Source organism: Lissotriton helveticus, chromosome 1_2 (genome assembly GCF_964261635.1).
Source record: "Lissotriton helveticus chromosome 1_2, aLisHel1.1, whole genome shotgun sequence".
NCBI classification, from domain to species: Eukaryota; Metazoa; Chordata; class Amphibia; order Caudata; family Salamandridae; genus Lissotriton; species Lissotriton helveticus.
Genome location: NC_136058.1, coordinates 338304901 through 338317795, shown reverse-complemented (window position 1 = coordinate 338317795; position 12895 = coordinate 338304901). Strand labels below are relative to the sequence as shown.

The following is a 12895-nucleotide window of genomic DNA, read 5'->3' as shown; positions in this document are numbered from 1 at the left end:
CTTCATCTCATTTTCCAAGAGAATGCAGATGTAAAGTGTTTTTGATGGTACGCCTGTGCATATTGAAATATTCAGAGCATATTATGAATTTCAGTTAACACATCAGTAAGCATTTTGTCCATCGGTGAATTCAACCTTTTTTCTCAATCGGAATAGGCAAGGATAATGACAGATATATTTTACAATGTTAAAAAGTACATCATTTTATTTAATTGTGTGAATAAAAGGAACCGCCTCCCCGTCGGGGAATTGAACCCCGGTCTCCCACGTGACAGGTGGGGATACTGACCACTATACTAACGAGGACTTATTGGCATCAGTTAAACAGTGCTCACCTCCTTGGGGTTAAGGCATACCCTCGATCAATTCACAGTATTGTAATAGGCAGATTTGCTGCTTTTCGTTAGGACAAGAAACCTTTTTTCCTAAATATTACAATACAGAAATTCCTAGCCAAAAACAATCAGTTTTATCAAGAAATTATTTCATTGAAATAAATATCTATCTATCGATCTGTCTATCTAGCTATCTTTCTAACTATCAATATATATATTTATATATATATATATCTATATAATCAGCTCACTTTACCATTTGCAGCTTATAACTATTAGCCACCAGGGGTCACTACTAACCAAAAGCAGTCATTCTACTTGTAAATTGTGCCAATCGAGTGGAACAGCAGCCTAGGATTCACCACTGCTTCATCTCATTTTCCAAGAGAATGCAGATGTAAAGTGTTTTTGATGGTACGCCTGTGCATATTGAAATATTCAGAGCATATTCTGAATTTCAGTTAACACATCAGTAAGCATTTTGTCCATCGGTGAATTCAACCTTTTTTCTCAATCGGAATAGGCAAGGATAATGACAGATATATTTTACAATGTTAAAAAGTACATCATTTTATTTAATTGTGTGAATAAAAGGAACCGCCTCCCCGTCGGGGAATTGAACCCCGGTCACCCACGTGACAGGAGGGGATACTGACCACTATACTAACGAGGACTTATTGGCATCAGTTAAACTGTGCTCACCTCCTTGGGGTTAAGGCATACCATCGATCAATTCACAGTATTGTAATAGGCAGATTTGCTGCTTTTGGTTAGGACAAGTAATCTTTTTTCCTAAATATTACAATACAGAAATTCCTAGCCAAAAACAATCAGTTTTATCAAGAAATTATTTCATTGAAATAAATATCTATCTATCGATCTGTCTATCTAGCTATCTTTCTAACTATCAATATATATATTTATATATATATATATCTATATAATCAGCTCACTTTACCATTTGCAGCTTATAACTATTAGCCACCAGGGGTCACTACTAACCAAAAGCAGTCATTCTACTTGTAAATTGTGCACAATCGAGTGGAACAGCAGCCTAGGATTCACCACTGCTTCATCTCATTTTCCAAGAGAATGCAGATGTAAAGTGTTTTTGATGGTACGCCTGTGCATATTGAAATATTCAGAGCATATTATGAATTTCAGTTAACACATCAGTAAGCATTTTGTCCATCGGTGAATTCAACCTTTTTTCTCAATCGGAATAGGCAAGGATAATGACAGATATATTTTACAATGTTAAAAAGTACATCATTTTATTTAATTGTGTGAATAAAAGGAATCGCCTCCCCATCGGGGAATTGAACCCTGATCTCCCGCGTGACAGGAGGGGATACTGACCACTATACTAACGAGGACTTATTGGCATCACTTAAACAGTGCTCACCTCCTTGGGGTTAAGGCATACCCTCGATCAATTCACAGTATTGTAATAGGCAGATTTGCTGCTTTTCGTTAGGACAAGAAATCTTTTTTCCTAAATATTACAATACAGAAATTCCTAGCCAAAAACAATCAGTTTTATCAAGAAACTATTTCATTGAAATAAATATCTATCGATCTGTCTATCTGGCTATCTTTCTAACTATCAATATATATATTTATATATATATATATATATCTATATAATCAGCTCACTTTACCATTTGCAGCTTATAACTATTAGCCACCAGGGGTCACTACTAACCAAAAGCAGTCATTCTACTTGTAAATTGTGCCAATCGAGTGGAACAGCAGCCTAGGATTCACCACTGCTTCATCTCATTTTCCAAGAGAATGCAGATGTAAAGTGTTTTTGATGGTACGCCTGTGCATATTGAAATATTCAGAGCATATTATGAATTTCAGTTAACACATCAGTAAGCATTTTGTCCATCGGTGAATTCAACCTTTTTTCTCAATCGGAATAGGCAAGGATAATGACAGATATATTTTACAATGTTAAAAAGTACATCATTTTATTTAATTGTGTGAATAAAAGGAACCGCCTCCCCGTCGGGGAATTGAACCCCGGTCTCCCACGTGACAGGAGAGGATACTGACCACTATACTAACGAGGACTTATTGGCATCAGTTAAACAGTGCTCACCTCCTTGGGGTTAAGGCATACCCTCGATCAATTCACAGTATTGTAATAGGCAGATTTGCTGCTTTTCGTTAGGACAAGAAATCTTTTTTCCTAAATATTACAATACAGAAATTCCTAGCCAAAAACAATCAGTTTTATCAAGAAATTATTTCATTGAAATAAATATCTATCTATCGATCTGTCTATCTAGCTATCTTTCTAACTATCAATATATATATTTATATATATATATATATCTATATAATCAGCTCACTTTACCATTTGCAGCTTATAACTATTAGCCACCAGGGGTCACTACTAACCAAAAGCAGTCATTCTACTTGTAAATTGTGCACAATCGAGTGGAACAGCAGCCTAGGATTCACCACTGCTTCATCTCATTTTCCAAGAGAATGCAGATGTAAAGTGTTTTTGATGGTACGCCTGTGCATACTGAAATATTCAGAGCATATTATGAATTTCAGTTAACACATCAGTAAGCATTTTGTCCATCGGTGAATTCAACCTTTTTTCTCAATCGGAATAGGCAAGGATAATGACAGATATATTTTACAATGTTAAAAAGTACATCATTTTATTTAATTGTGTGAATAAAAGGAATCGCCTCCCCGTCGGGGAATTGAACCGCAGTCTCCCGCGTGACAGGCGGGTATACTAACCACTATACTAACTAGGACTTATTGGCATTAGTTAAACAGTGCTCACCTCCTTGGGGTTAAGGCATACCATCGATCAATTCACAGTATTGTAATAGGCAGATTTGCTGCTTTTGGTTAGGACAAGTAATCTTTTTTCCTAAATATTACAATACAGAAATTCCTAGCCAAAAACAATCAGTTTTATCAAGAAATGATTTCATTGAAATAAATATCTATCTATCGATCTGTCTATCTGGCTATCTTTCTAACTATCAATATATATATTTATATATATATATATATATCTATATAATCAGCTCACTTTACCATTTGCAGCTTATAACTATTAGCCACCAGGGGTCACTACTAACCAAAAGCAGTCATTCTACTTGTAAATTGTGCCAATCGAGTGGAACAGCAGCCTAGGATTCACCACTGCTTCATCTCATTTTCCAAGAGAATGCAGATGTAAAGTGTTTTTGATGGTACGCCTGTGCATATTGAAATATTCAGAGCATATTCTGAATTTCAGTTAACACATCAGTAAGCATTTTGGCCATCACTGAATTCAACCTTTTTTCTCAATCGGAATAGGCATGGATAATGACAGATATATTTTACAATGTTAGAAAGTACATCATTTTATTTAATTGTGTGAATAAAAGGAATCGCCTCCCCGTCGGGGAATTGAACCCTGATCTCCTGTGTGACAGGAGGGGATACTGACCACTATACTAACGAGGACTTATTGGCATCACTTAAACAGTGCTCACCTCCTTGGGGTTAAGGCATACCCTCGATCAATTCACAGTATTGTAATAGGCAGATTTGCTGCTTTTCGTTAGGACAAGAAATCTTTTTTCCTAAATATTACAATACAGAAATTCCTAGCCAAAAACAATCAGTTTTATCAAGAAATTATTTCATTGAAATAAATATCTATCGATCTGTCTATCTGGCTATCTTTCTAACTATCAATATATATATTTATATATATATATATATATCTATATAATCAGCTCACTTTACCATTTGCAGCTTATAACTATTAGCCACCAGGGGTCACTACTAACCAAAAGCAGTCATTCTACTTGTAAATTGTGCCAATCGAGTGGAACAGCAGCCTAGGATTCACCACTGCTTCATCTCATTTTCCAAGAGAATGCAGATGTAAAGTGTTTTTGATGGTACGCCTGTGCATATTGAAATATTCAGAGCATATTATGAATTTCAGTTAACACATCAGTAAGCATTTTGTTCATCAGTGAATTCAACCTTTTTTCTCAATCGGAATAGGCAAGGATAATGACAGATATATTTTACAATGTTAGAAAGTTCATCATTTTATTTAATTGTGTGAATAAAAGGAATCACCTCCCCGTCTGGGAATTGAACCCCGGTCTCCCGCGTGACAGGCGGGGATACTGACCACTATACTAACGAGGACTTATTGGCATCAGTTAAACAGTGCTCACCTCCTTGGGGTTAAGGCATACCCTCGATCAATTCACAGTATTGTAATAGGCAGATTTGCTGCTTTTGGTTAGGACAAGTCATCTTTTTTCCTAAATATTTCAATACAGAAATTCCTTGCCAAAAACAATCAGTATTATCAAGAAATTATTTCATTGAAATAAATATCTATCTATCGATGTGTCTATCTAGCTATCTTTCTAACTATCAATATATATATTTATATATATATATATCTATATAATCAGCTCACTTTACCATTTGCAGCTAATAACTATTAGCCACCAGGGGTCACTACTAACTAAAAGCAGTCATTCTACTTGTAAATTGGGCCAATCGAGTGGAACAGCAGCCTAGGATTCACCACTGCTTCATCTCATTTTCCAAGAGAATGCAGATGTAAAGTGTTTTTGATGGTACGCCTGTGCATATTGAAATATTCAGAGCATATTATGAATTTCAGTTAACACATCAGTAAGCATTTTGTTCATCAGTAAATTCAACCTTTTTTCTCAATCGGAATAGGCAAGGATGATGACAGATATATTTTACAATGTTAGAAAGTTCATCATTTTATTTAATTGTGTGAATAAAAGGAATCGCCTCCCCATCTGGGAATTGAACCCCGGTCTCCCGCGTGACAGGAGGGGATAGTGACCACTATACTAACGAGGACTTATTGGCATCAGTTAAACAGTGCTCACCTCCTTGGGGTTAAGGCATACCCTCGATCAATTCACAGTATTGTAATAGGCAGATGTGCTGCTTTTGGTTAGGACAAGTCATCTTTTTTCCTAAATATTTCAATACAGAAATTCCTAGCCAAAAACAATCAGTATTATCAAGAAATTATTTCATTGAAATAAATATCTATCTATCGATCTGTCTATCTAGCTATCTTTCTAACTATCAATATATATATTTATATATATATATATATATCTATATAATCAGCTCACTTTACCATTTGCAGCTTATAACTATTAGCCACCAGGGGTCACTACTAACCAAAAGCAGTCATTCTACTTGTAAATTGTGCCAATCGAGTGGAACAGCAGCCTAGGATTCACCACTGCTTCATCTCATTTTCCAAGAGAATGCAGATGTAAAGTGTTTTTGATGGTACGCCTGTGCATATTGAAATATTCAGAGGATATTATGAATTTCAGTTAACACATCAGTAAGCATTTTGTCCATCGGTGAATTCAACCTTTTTTCTCAATCGGTATAGGCAAGGATAATGACAGATATATTTTACAATGTTAAAAAGTACATCATTTTATTTAATTGTGTGAATAAAAGGAACCGCCTCCCCGTCGGGGAATTGACCCCCGTTCTCCCACGTGACAGGAGGGGATACTGACCACTATACTAACGAGGACTTATTGGCATCAGTTAAACAGTGCTCACCTCCTTGGGGTTAAGGCATACCATCGATCAATTCACAGTATTGTAATAGGCAGATTTGCTGCTTTTGGTTAGGACAAGTAATCTTTTTTCCTAAATATTACAATACAGAAATTCCTAGCCAAAAACAATCAGTTTTATCAAGAAATTATTTCATTGAAATAAATATCTATCGATCTGTCTATCTGGCTATCTTTCTAACTATCAATATATATATTTATATATATATATATATCTATATAATCAGCTCACTTTACCATTTGCAGCTTATAACTATTAGCCACCAGGGGTCACTACTAACCAAAAGCAGTCATTCTACTTGTAAATTGTGCCAATCGAGTGGAACAGCAGCCTAGGATTCACCACTGCTTCATCTCATTTTCCAAGAGAATGCAGATGTAAAGTGTTTTTGATGGTACGCCTGTGCATATTGAAATATTCAGAGCATATTATGAATTTCAGTTAACACATCAGTAAGCATTTTGTCCATCGGTGAATTCAACCTTTTTTCTCAATCGGAATAGGCAAGGATAATGACAGATATATTTTACAATGTTAAAAAGTACATCATTTTATTTAATTGTGTGAATAAAAGGAATCGCCTCCCCGTCGGGGAATTGAACCGCGGTCTCCCGCGTGACAGGCGGGGATACTAACCACTATACTAACGAGGACTTATTGGCAATAGTTAAACAGTGCTCACCTCCTTGGGGTTAAGGCATACCATCGATCAATTCACAGTATTGTAATAGGCAGATTTGCTGCTTTTGGTTAGGACAAGTAATCTTTTTTCCTAAATATTACAATACAGAAATTCCTAGCCAAAAACAATCAGTTTTATCAAGAAATGATTTCATTGAAATAAATATCTATCTATCGATCTGTCTATCTGGCTATCTTTCTAACTATCAATATATATATTTATATATATATATATATATATATATAATCAGCTCACTTTACCATTTGCAGCTTTTAACTATTAGCCACCAGGGGTCACTACTAACCAAAAGCAGTCATTCTACTTGTAAATTGTGCCAATCGAGTGGAACAGCAGCCTAGGATTCACCACTGCTTCATCTCATTTTCCAAGAGAATGCAGATGTAAAGTGTTTTTGATGGTACGCCTGTGCATATTGAAATATTCAGAGCATATTCTGAATTTCAGTTAACACATCAGTAAGCATTTTGGCCATCACTGAATTCAACCTTTTTTCTCAATCGGAATAGGCATGGATAATGACAGATATATTTTACAATGTTAGAAAGTACATCATTTTATTTAATTGTGTGAATAAAAGGAATCGCCTCCCCGTCGGGGAATTGAACCCTGGTCTCCCGCGTGACAGGAGGGGATACTGACCACTATACTAACAAGGACTTATTGGCATCAGTTAAACAGTGCTCACCTCCTTGGGGTTAAGGCATACCCTCGATCAATTCACAGTATTGTAATAGGCAGATTTGCTGCTTTTCGTTAGGACAAGAAATCTTTTTTCCTAAATATTACAATACAGAAATTCCTAGCCAAAAACAATCAGTTTTATCAAGAAATTATTTCATTGAAATAAATATCTATCTATCGATGTGTCTATCTAGCTATCTTTCTAACTATCAATATATATATTTATATATATATATATCTATATAATCAGCTCACTTTACCATTTGCAGCTTATAACTATTAGCCACCAGGGGTCACTACTAACTAAAAGCAGTCATTCTACTTGTAAATTGTGCCAATCGAGTGGAACAGCAGCCTAGGATTCACCACTGCTTCATCTCATTTTCCAAGAGAATGCAGATGTAAAGTGTTTTTGATGGTACGCCTGTGCATATTGAAATATTCAGAGCATATTATGAATTTCAGTTAACACATCAGTAAGCATTTTGTTCATCAGTAAATTCAACCTTTTTTCTCAATCGGAATAGGCAAGGATGATGACAGATATATTTTACAATGTTAGAAAGTTCATCATTTTATTTAATTGTGTGAATAAAAGGAATCGCCTCCCCATCTGGGAATTGAACCCCGGTCTCCCGCGTGACAGGAGGGGATAGTGACCACTATACTAACGAGGACTTATTGGCATCAGTTAAACAGTGCTCACCTCCTTGGGGTTAAGGCATACCCTCGATCAATTCACAGTATTGTAATAGGCAGATGTGCTGCTTTTGGTTAGGACAAGTCATCTTTTTTCCTAAATATTTCAATACAGAAATTCCTAGCCAAAAACAATCAGTATTATCAAGAAATTATTTCATTGAAATAAATATCTATCTATCGATCTGTCTATCTAGCTATCTTTCTAACTATCAATATATATATTTATATATATATATATATATCTATATAATCAGCTCACTTTACCATTTGCAGCTTATAACTATTAGCCACCAGGGGTCACTACTAACCAAAAGCAGTCATTCTACTTGTAAATTGTGCCAATCGAGTGGAACAGCAGCCTAGGATTCACCACTGCTTCATCTCATTTTCCAAGAGAATGCAGATGTAAAGTGTTTTTGATGGTACGCCTGTGCATATTGAAATATTCAGAGCATATTATGAATTTCAGTTAACACATCAGTAAGCATTTTGTCCATCGGTGAATTCAACCTTTTTTCTCAATCGGAATAGGCAAGGATAATGACAGATATATTTTACAATGTTAAAAAGTACATCATTTTATTTAATTGTGTGAATAAAAGGAACCGCCTCCCCGTCGGGGAATTGACCCCCGTTCTCCCACGTGACAGGAGGGGATACTGACCACTATACTAACGAGGACTTATTGGCATCAGTTAAACAGTGCTCACCTCCTTGGGGTTAAGGCATACCATCGATCAATTCACAGTATTGTAATAGGCAGATTTGCTGCTTTTGGTTAGGACAAGTAATCTTTTTTCCTAAATATTACAATACAGAAATTCCTAGCCAAAAACAATCAGTTTTATCAAGAAATTATTTCATTGAAATAAATATCTATCTATCGATCTGTCTATCTAGCTATCTTTCTAACTATCAATATATATATTTATATATATATATATCTATATAATCAGCTCACTTTACCATTTGCAGCTTATAACTATTAGCCACCAGGGGTCACTACTAACCAAAAGCAGTCATTCTACTTGTAAATTGTGCCAATCGAGTGGAACAGCAGCCTAGGATTCACCACTGCTTCATCTCATTTTCCAAGAGAATGCAGATGTAAAGTGTTTTTGATGGTACGCCTGTGCATATTGAAATATTCAGAGCATATTATGAATTTCAGTTAACACATCAGTAAGCATTTTGTCCATCGGTGAATTCAACCTTTTTTCTCAATCGGAATAGGCAAGGATAATGACAGATATATTTTACAATGTTAAAAAGTACATCATTTTATTTAATTGTGTGAATAAAAGGAATCGCCTCCCCGTCGGGGAATTGAACCGCGGTCTCCCGCGTGACAGGCGGGGATACTAACCACTATACTAACGAGGACTTATTGGCAATAGTTAAACAGTGCTCACCTCCTTGGGGTTAAGGCATACCATCGATCAATTCACAGTATTGTAATAGGCAGATTTGCTGCTTTTGGTTAGGACAAGTAATCTTTTTTCCTAAATATTACAATACAGAAATTCCTAGCCAAAAACAATCAGTTTTATCAAGAAATGATTTCATTGAAATAAATATCTATCTATCGATCTGTCTATCTGGCTATCTTTCTAACTATCAATATATATATTTATATATATATATATATATATATATCTATATAATCAGCTCACTTTACCATTTGCAGCTTATAACTATTAGCCACCAGGGGTCACTACTAACCAAAAGCAGTCATTCTACTTGTAAATTGTGCCAATCGAGTGGAACAGCAGCCTAGGATTCACCACTGCTTCATCTCATTTTCCAAGAGAATGCAGATGTAAAGTGTTTTTGATGGTACGCCTGTGCATATTGAAATATTCAGAGCATATTCTGAATTTCAGTTAACACATCAGTAAGCATTTTGGCCATCACTGAATTCAACCTTTTTTCTCAATCGGAATAGGCATGGATAATGACAGATATATTTTACAATGTTAGAAAGTACATCATTTTATTTAATTGTGTGAATAAAAGGAATCGCCTCCCCGTCGGGGAATTGAACCCTGGTCTCCCGCGTGACAGGAGGGGATACTGACCACTATACTAACAAGGACTTATTGGCATCAGTTAAACAGTGCTCACCTCCTTGGGGTTAAGGCATACCCTCGATCAATTCACAGTATTGTAATAGGCAGATTTGCTGCTTTTCGTTAGGACAAGAAATCTTTTTTCCTAAATATTACAATACAGAAATTCCTAGCCAAAAACAATCAGTTTTATCAAGAAATTATTTCATTGAAATAAATATCTATCTATCGATCTGTCTATCTGGCTATCTTTCTAACTATCAATATATATATTTATATATATATATATATCTATATAATCAGCTCACTTTACCATTTGCAGCTTATAACTATTAGCCACCAGGGGTCACTACTAACCAAAAGCAGTCATTCTACTTGTAAATTGTGCTAATCGAGTGGAACAGCAGCCTAGGATTCACCACTGCTTCATCTCATTTTCCAAGAGAATGCAGATGTAAAGTGTTTTTGATGGTACGCCTGTGCATATTGAAATATTCAGAGCATATTATGAATTTCAGTTAACACATCAGTAAGCATTTTGTTCATCAGTGAATTCAACCTTTTTTCTCAATCGGAATAGGCAAGGATAATGACAGATATATTTTACAATGTTAGAAAGTTCATCATTTTATTTAATTGTGTGAATAAAAGGAATCACCTCCCCGTCTGGGAATTGAACCCCGGTCTCCCGCGTGACAGGCGGGGATACTGATCACTATACTAACGAGGACTTATTGGCATCAGTTAAACAGTGCTCACCTCCTTGGGGTTAAGGCATACCCTCGATCAATTCACAGTATTGTAATAGGCAGATGTGCTGCTTTTGGTTAGGACAAGTCATCTTTTTTCCTAAATATTTCAATACAGAAATTCCTAGCCAAAAACAATCAGTATTATCAAGAAATTATTTCATTGAAATAAATATCTATCTATCGATCTGTCTATCTAGCTATCTTTCTAACTATCAATATATATATTTATATATATATATATCTATATAATCAGCTCACTTTACCATTTGCAGCTTATAACTATTAGCCACCAGGGGTCACTACTAACCAAAAGCAGTCATTCTACTTGTAAATTGTGCCAATCGAGTGGAACAGCAGCCTAGGATTCACCACTGCTTCATCTCATTTTCCAAGAGAATGCAGATGTAAAGTGTTTTTGATGGTACGCCTGTGCATATTGAAATATTCAGAGCATATTCTGAATTTCAGTTAACACATCAGTAAGCATTTTGGCCATCAGTGAATTCAACCTTTTTTCTCAATCGGAATAGGCAAGGATAATGACAGATATATTTTACAATGTTAGAAAGTACATCATTTTATTTAATTTTGTGAATAAAAGGAATCGCCTCCCTGTCGGGGAATTGAACCACGGTCTCCCGCCTGACAGGCGGGGATACTGACCACTATACTAACGAGGACTTATTGACATCAGTTAAACAGTGCTCACCTCCTTGGGGTTAAGGCATACCCTCGATCAATTCACAGTATTGTAATAGGCAGATGTGCTGCTTTTGGTTAGGACAAGTCATCTTTTTTCCTAAATATTACAATACAGAAATTCCTAGCCAAAAACAATCAGTTTTATCAAGAAATTATTTCATTGAAATAAATATCTATCTATCGATCTGTCTATCTAGCTATCTTTCTAACTATCAATATATATATTTATATATATATATATATCTATATAATCAGCTCACTTTACCATTTGCAGCTTATAACTATTAGCCACCAGGGGTCACTACTAACCAAAAGCAGTCATTCTACTTGTAAATTGTGCCAATCGAGTGGAACAGCAGCCTAGGATTCACCACTGCTTCATCTCATTTTCCAAGAGAATGCAGGTGTGAAGTGTTTTTGATGGTACGCCTGTGCATATTGAAATATTCAGAGCATATTATGAATTTCAGTTAACACATCAGTAAGCATTTTGTCCATCGGTGAATTCAACCTTTTTTCTCAATCGGAATAGGCAAGGATAATGACAGATATATTTTACAATGTTAGAAAGTACATCATTTTATTTAATTGTGTGAATAAAAGGAATCGCCTCCCCGTCGGGGAATTGAACCCTGGTCTCCCGCGTGACAGGAGGGGATACTGACCAATATACTAACGAGGACTTATTGGCATCAGTTAAACAGTGCTCACCTCCTTGGGGTTAAGGCATACCCTCGATCAATTCACAGTATTGTAATAGGCAGATTTGCTGCTTTTCGTTAGGACAAGAAATCTTTTTCCTAAATATTACAATACAGAAATTCCTAGCCAAAAACAATCAGTTTTATCAAGAAATGATTTCATTGAAATAAATATCTATCTATCGATCTGTCTATCTGGCTATCTTTCTAACTATCAATATATATATTTATATATATCTATATAATCAGCTCACTTTACCATTTGCAGCTTATAACTATTAGCCACCAGGGGTCACTACTAACCAAAAGCAGTCATTCTACTTGTAAATTGTGCCAATCGAGTGGAACAGCAGCCTAGGATTCACCACTGCTTCATCTCATTTTCCAAGAGAATGCAGATGTAAAGTGTTTTTGATGGTACGCCTGTGCATATTGAAATATTCAGAGCATATTATGAATTTCAGTTAACACATCAGTAAGCATTTTGTCCATCGGTGAATTCAACCTTTTTTCTCAATCGGAATAGGCAAGGATAATGACAGATATATTTTACAATGTTAAAAAGTACATCATTTTATTTAATTGTGTGAATAAAAGGAACCGC

The 12895-nt window shown here is 35.5% G+C and overlaps 1 non-coding gene across 1 annotated transcript; it reads right to left on the bottom strand.

The window, feature by feature from the left end:
- Nucleotides 1-234: 234 nt before the first annotated feature.
- On the bottom strand, nt 235-306 carry TRNAD-GUC (transfer RNA aspartic acid (anticodon GUC)). The gene has a single exon. It is a non-coding gene; the product is annotated as a tRNA-Asp (tRNA).
- Nucleotides 307-12895: the final 12589 nt, after the last annotated feature.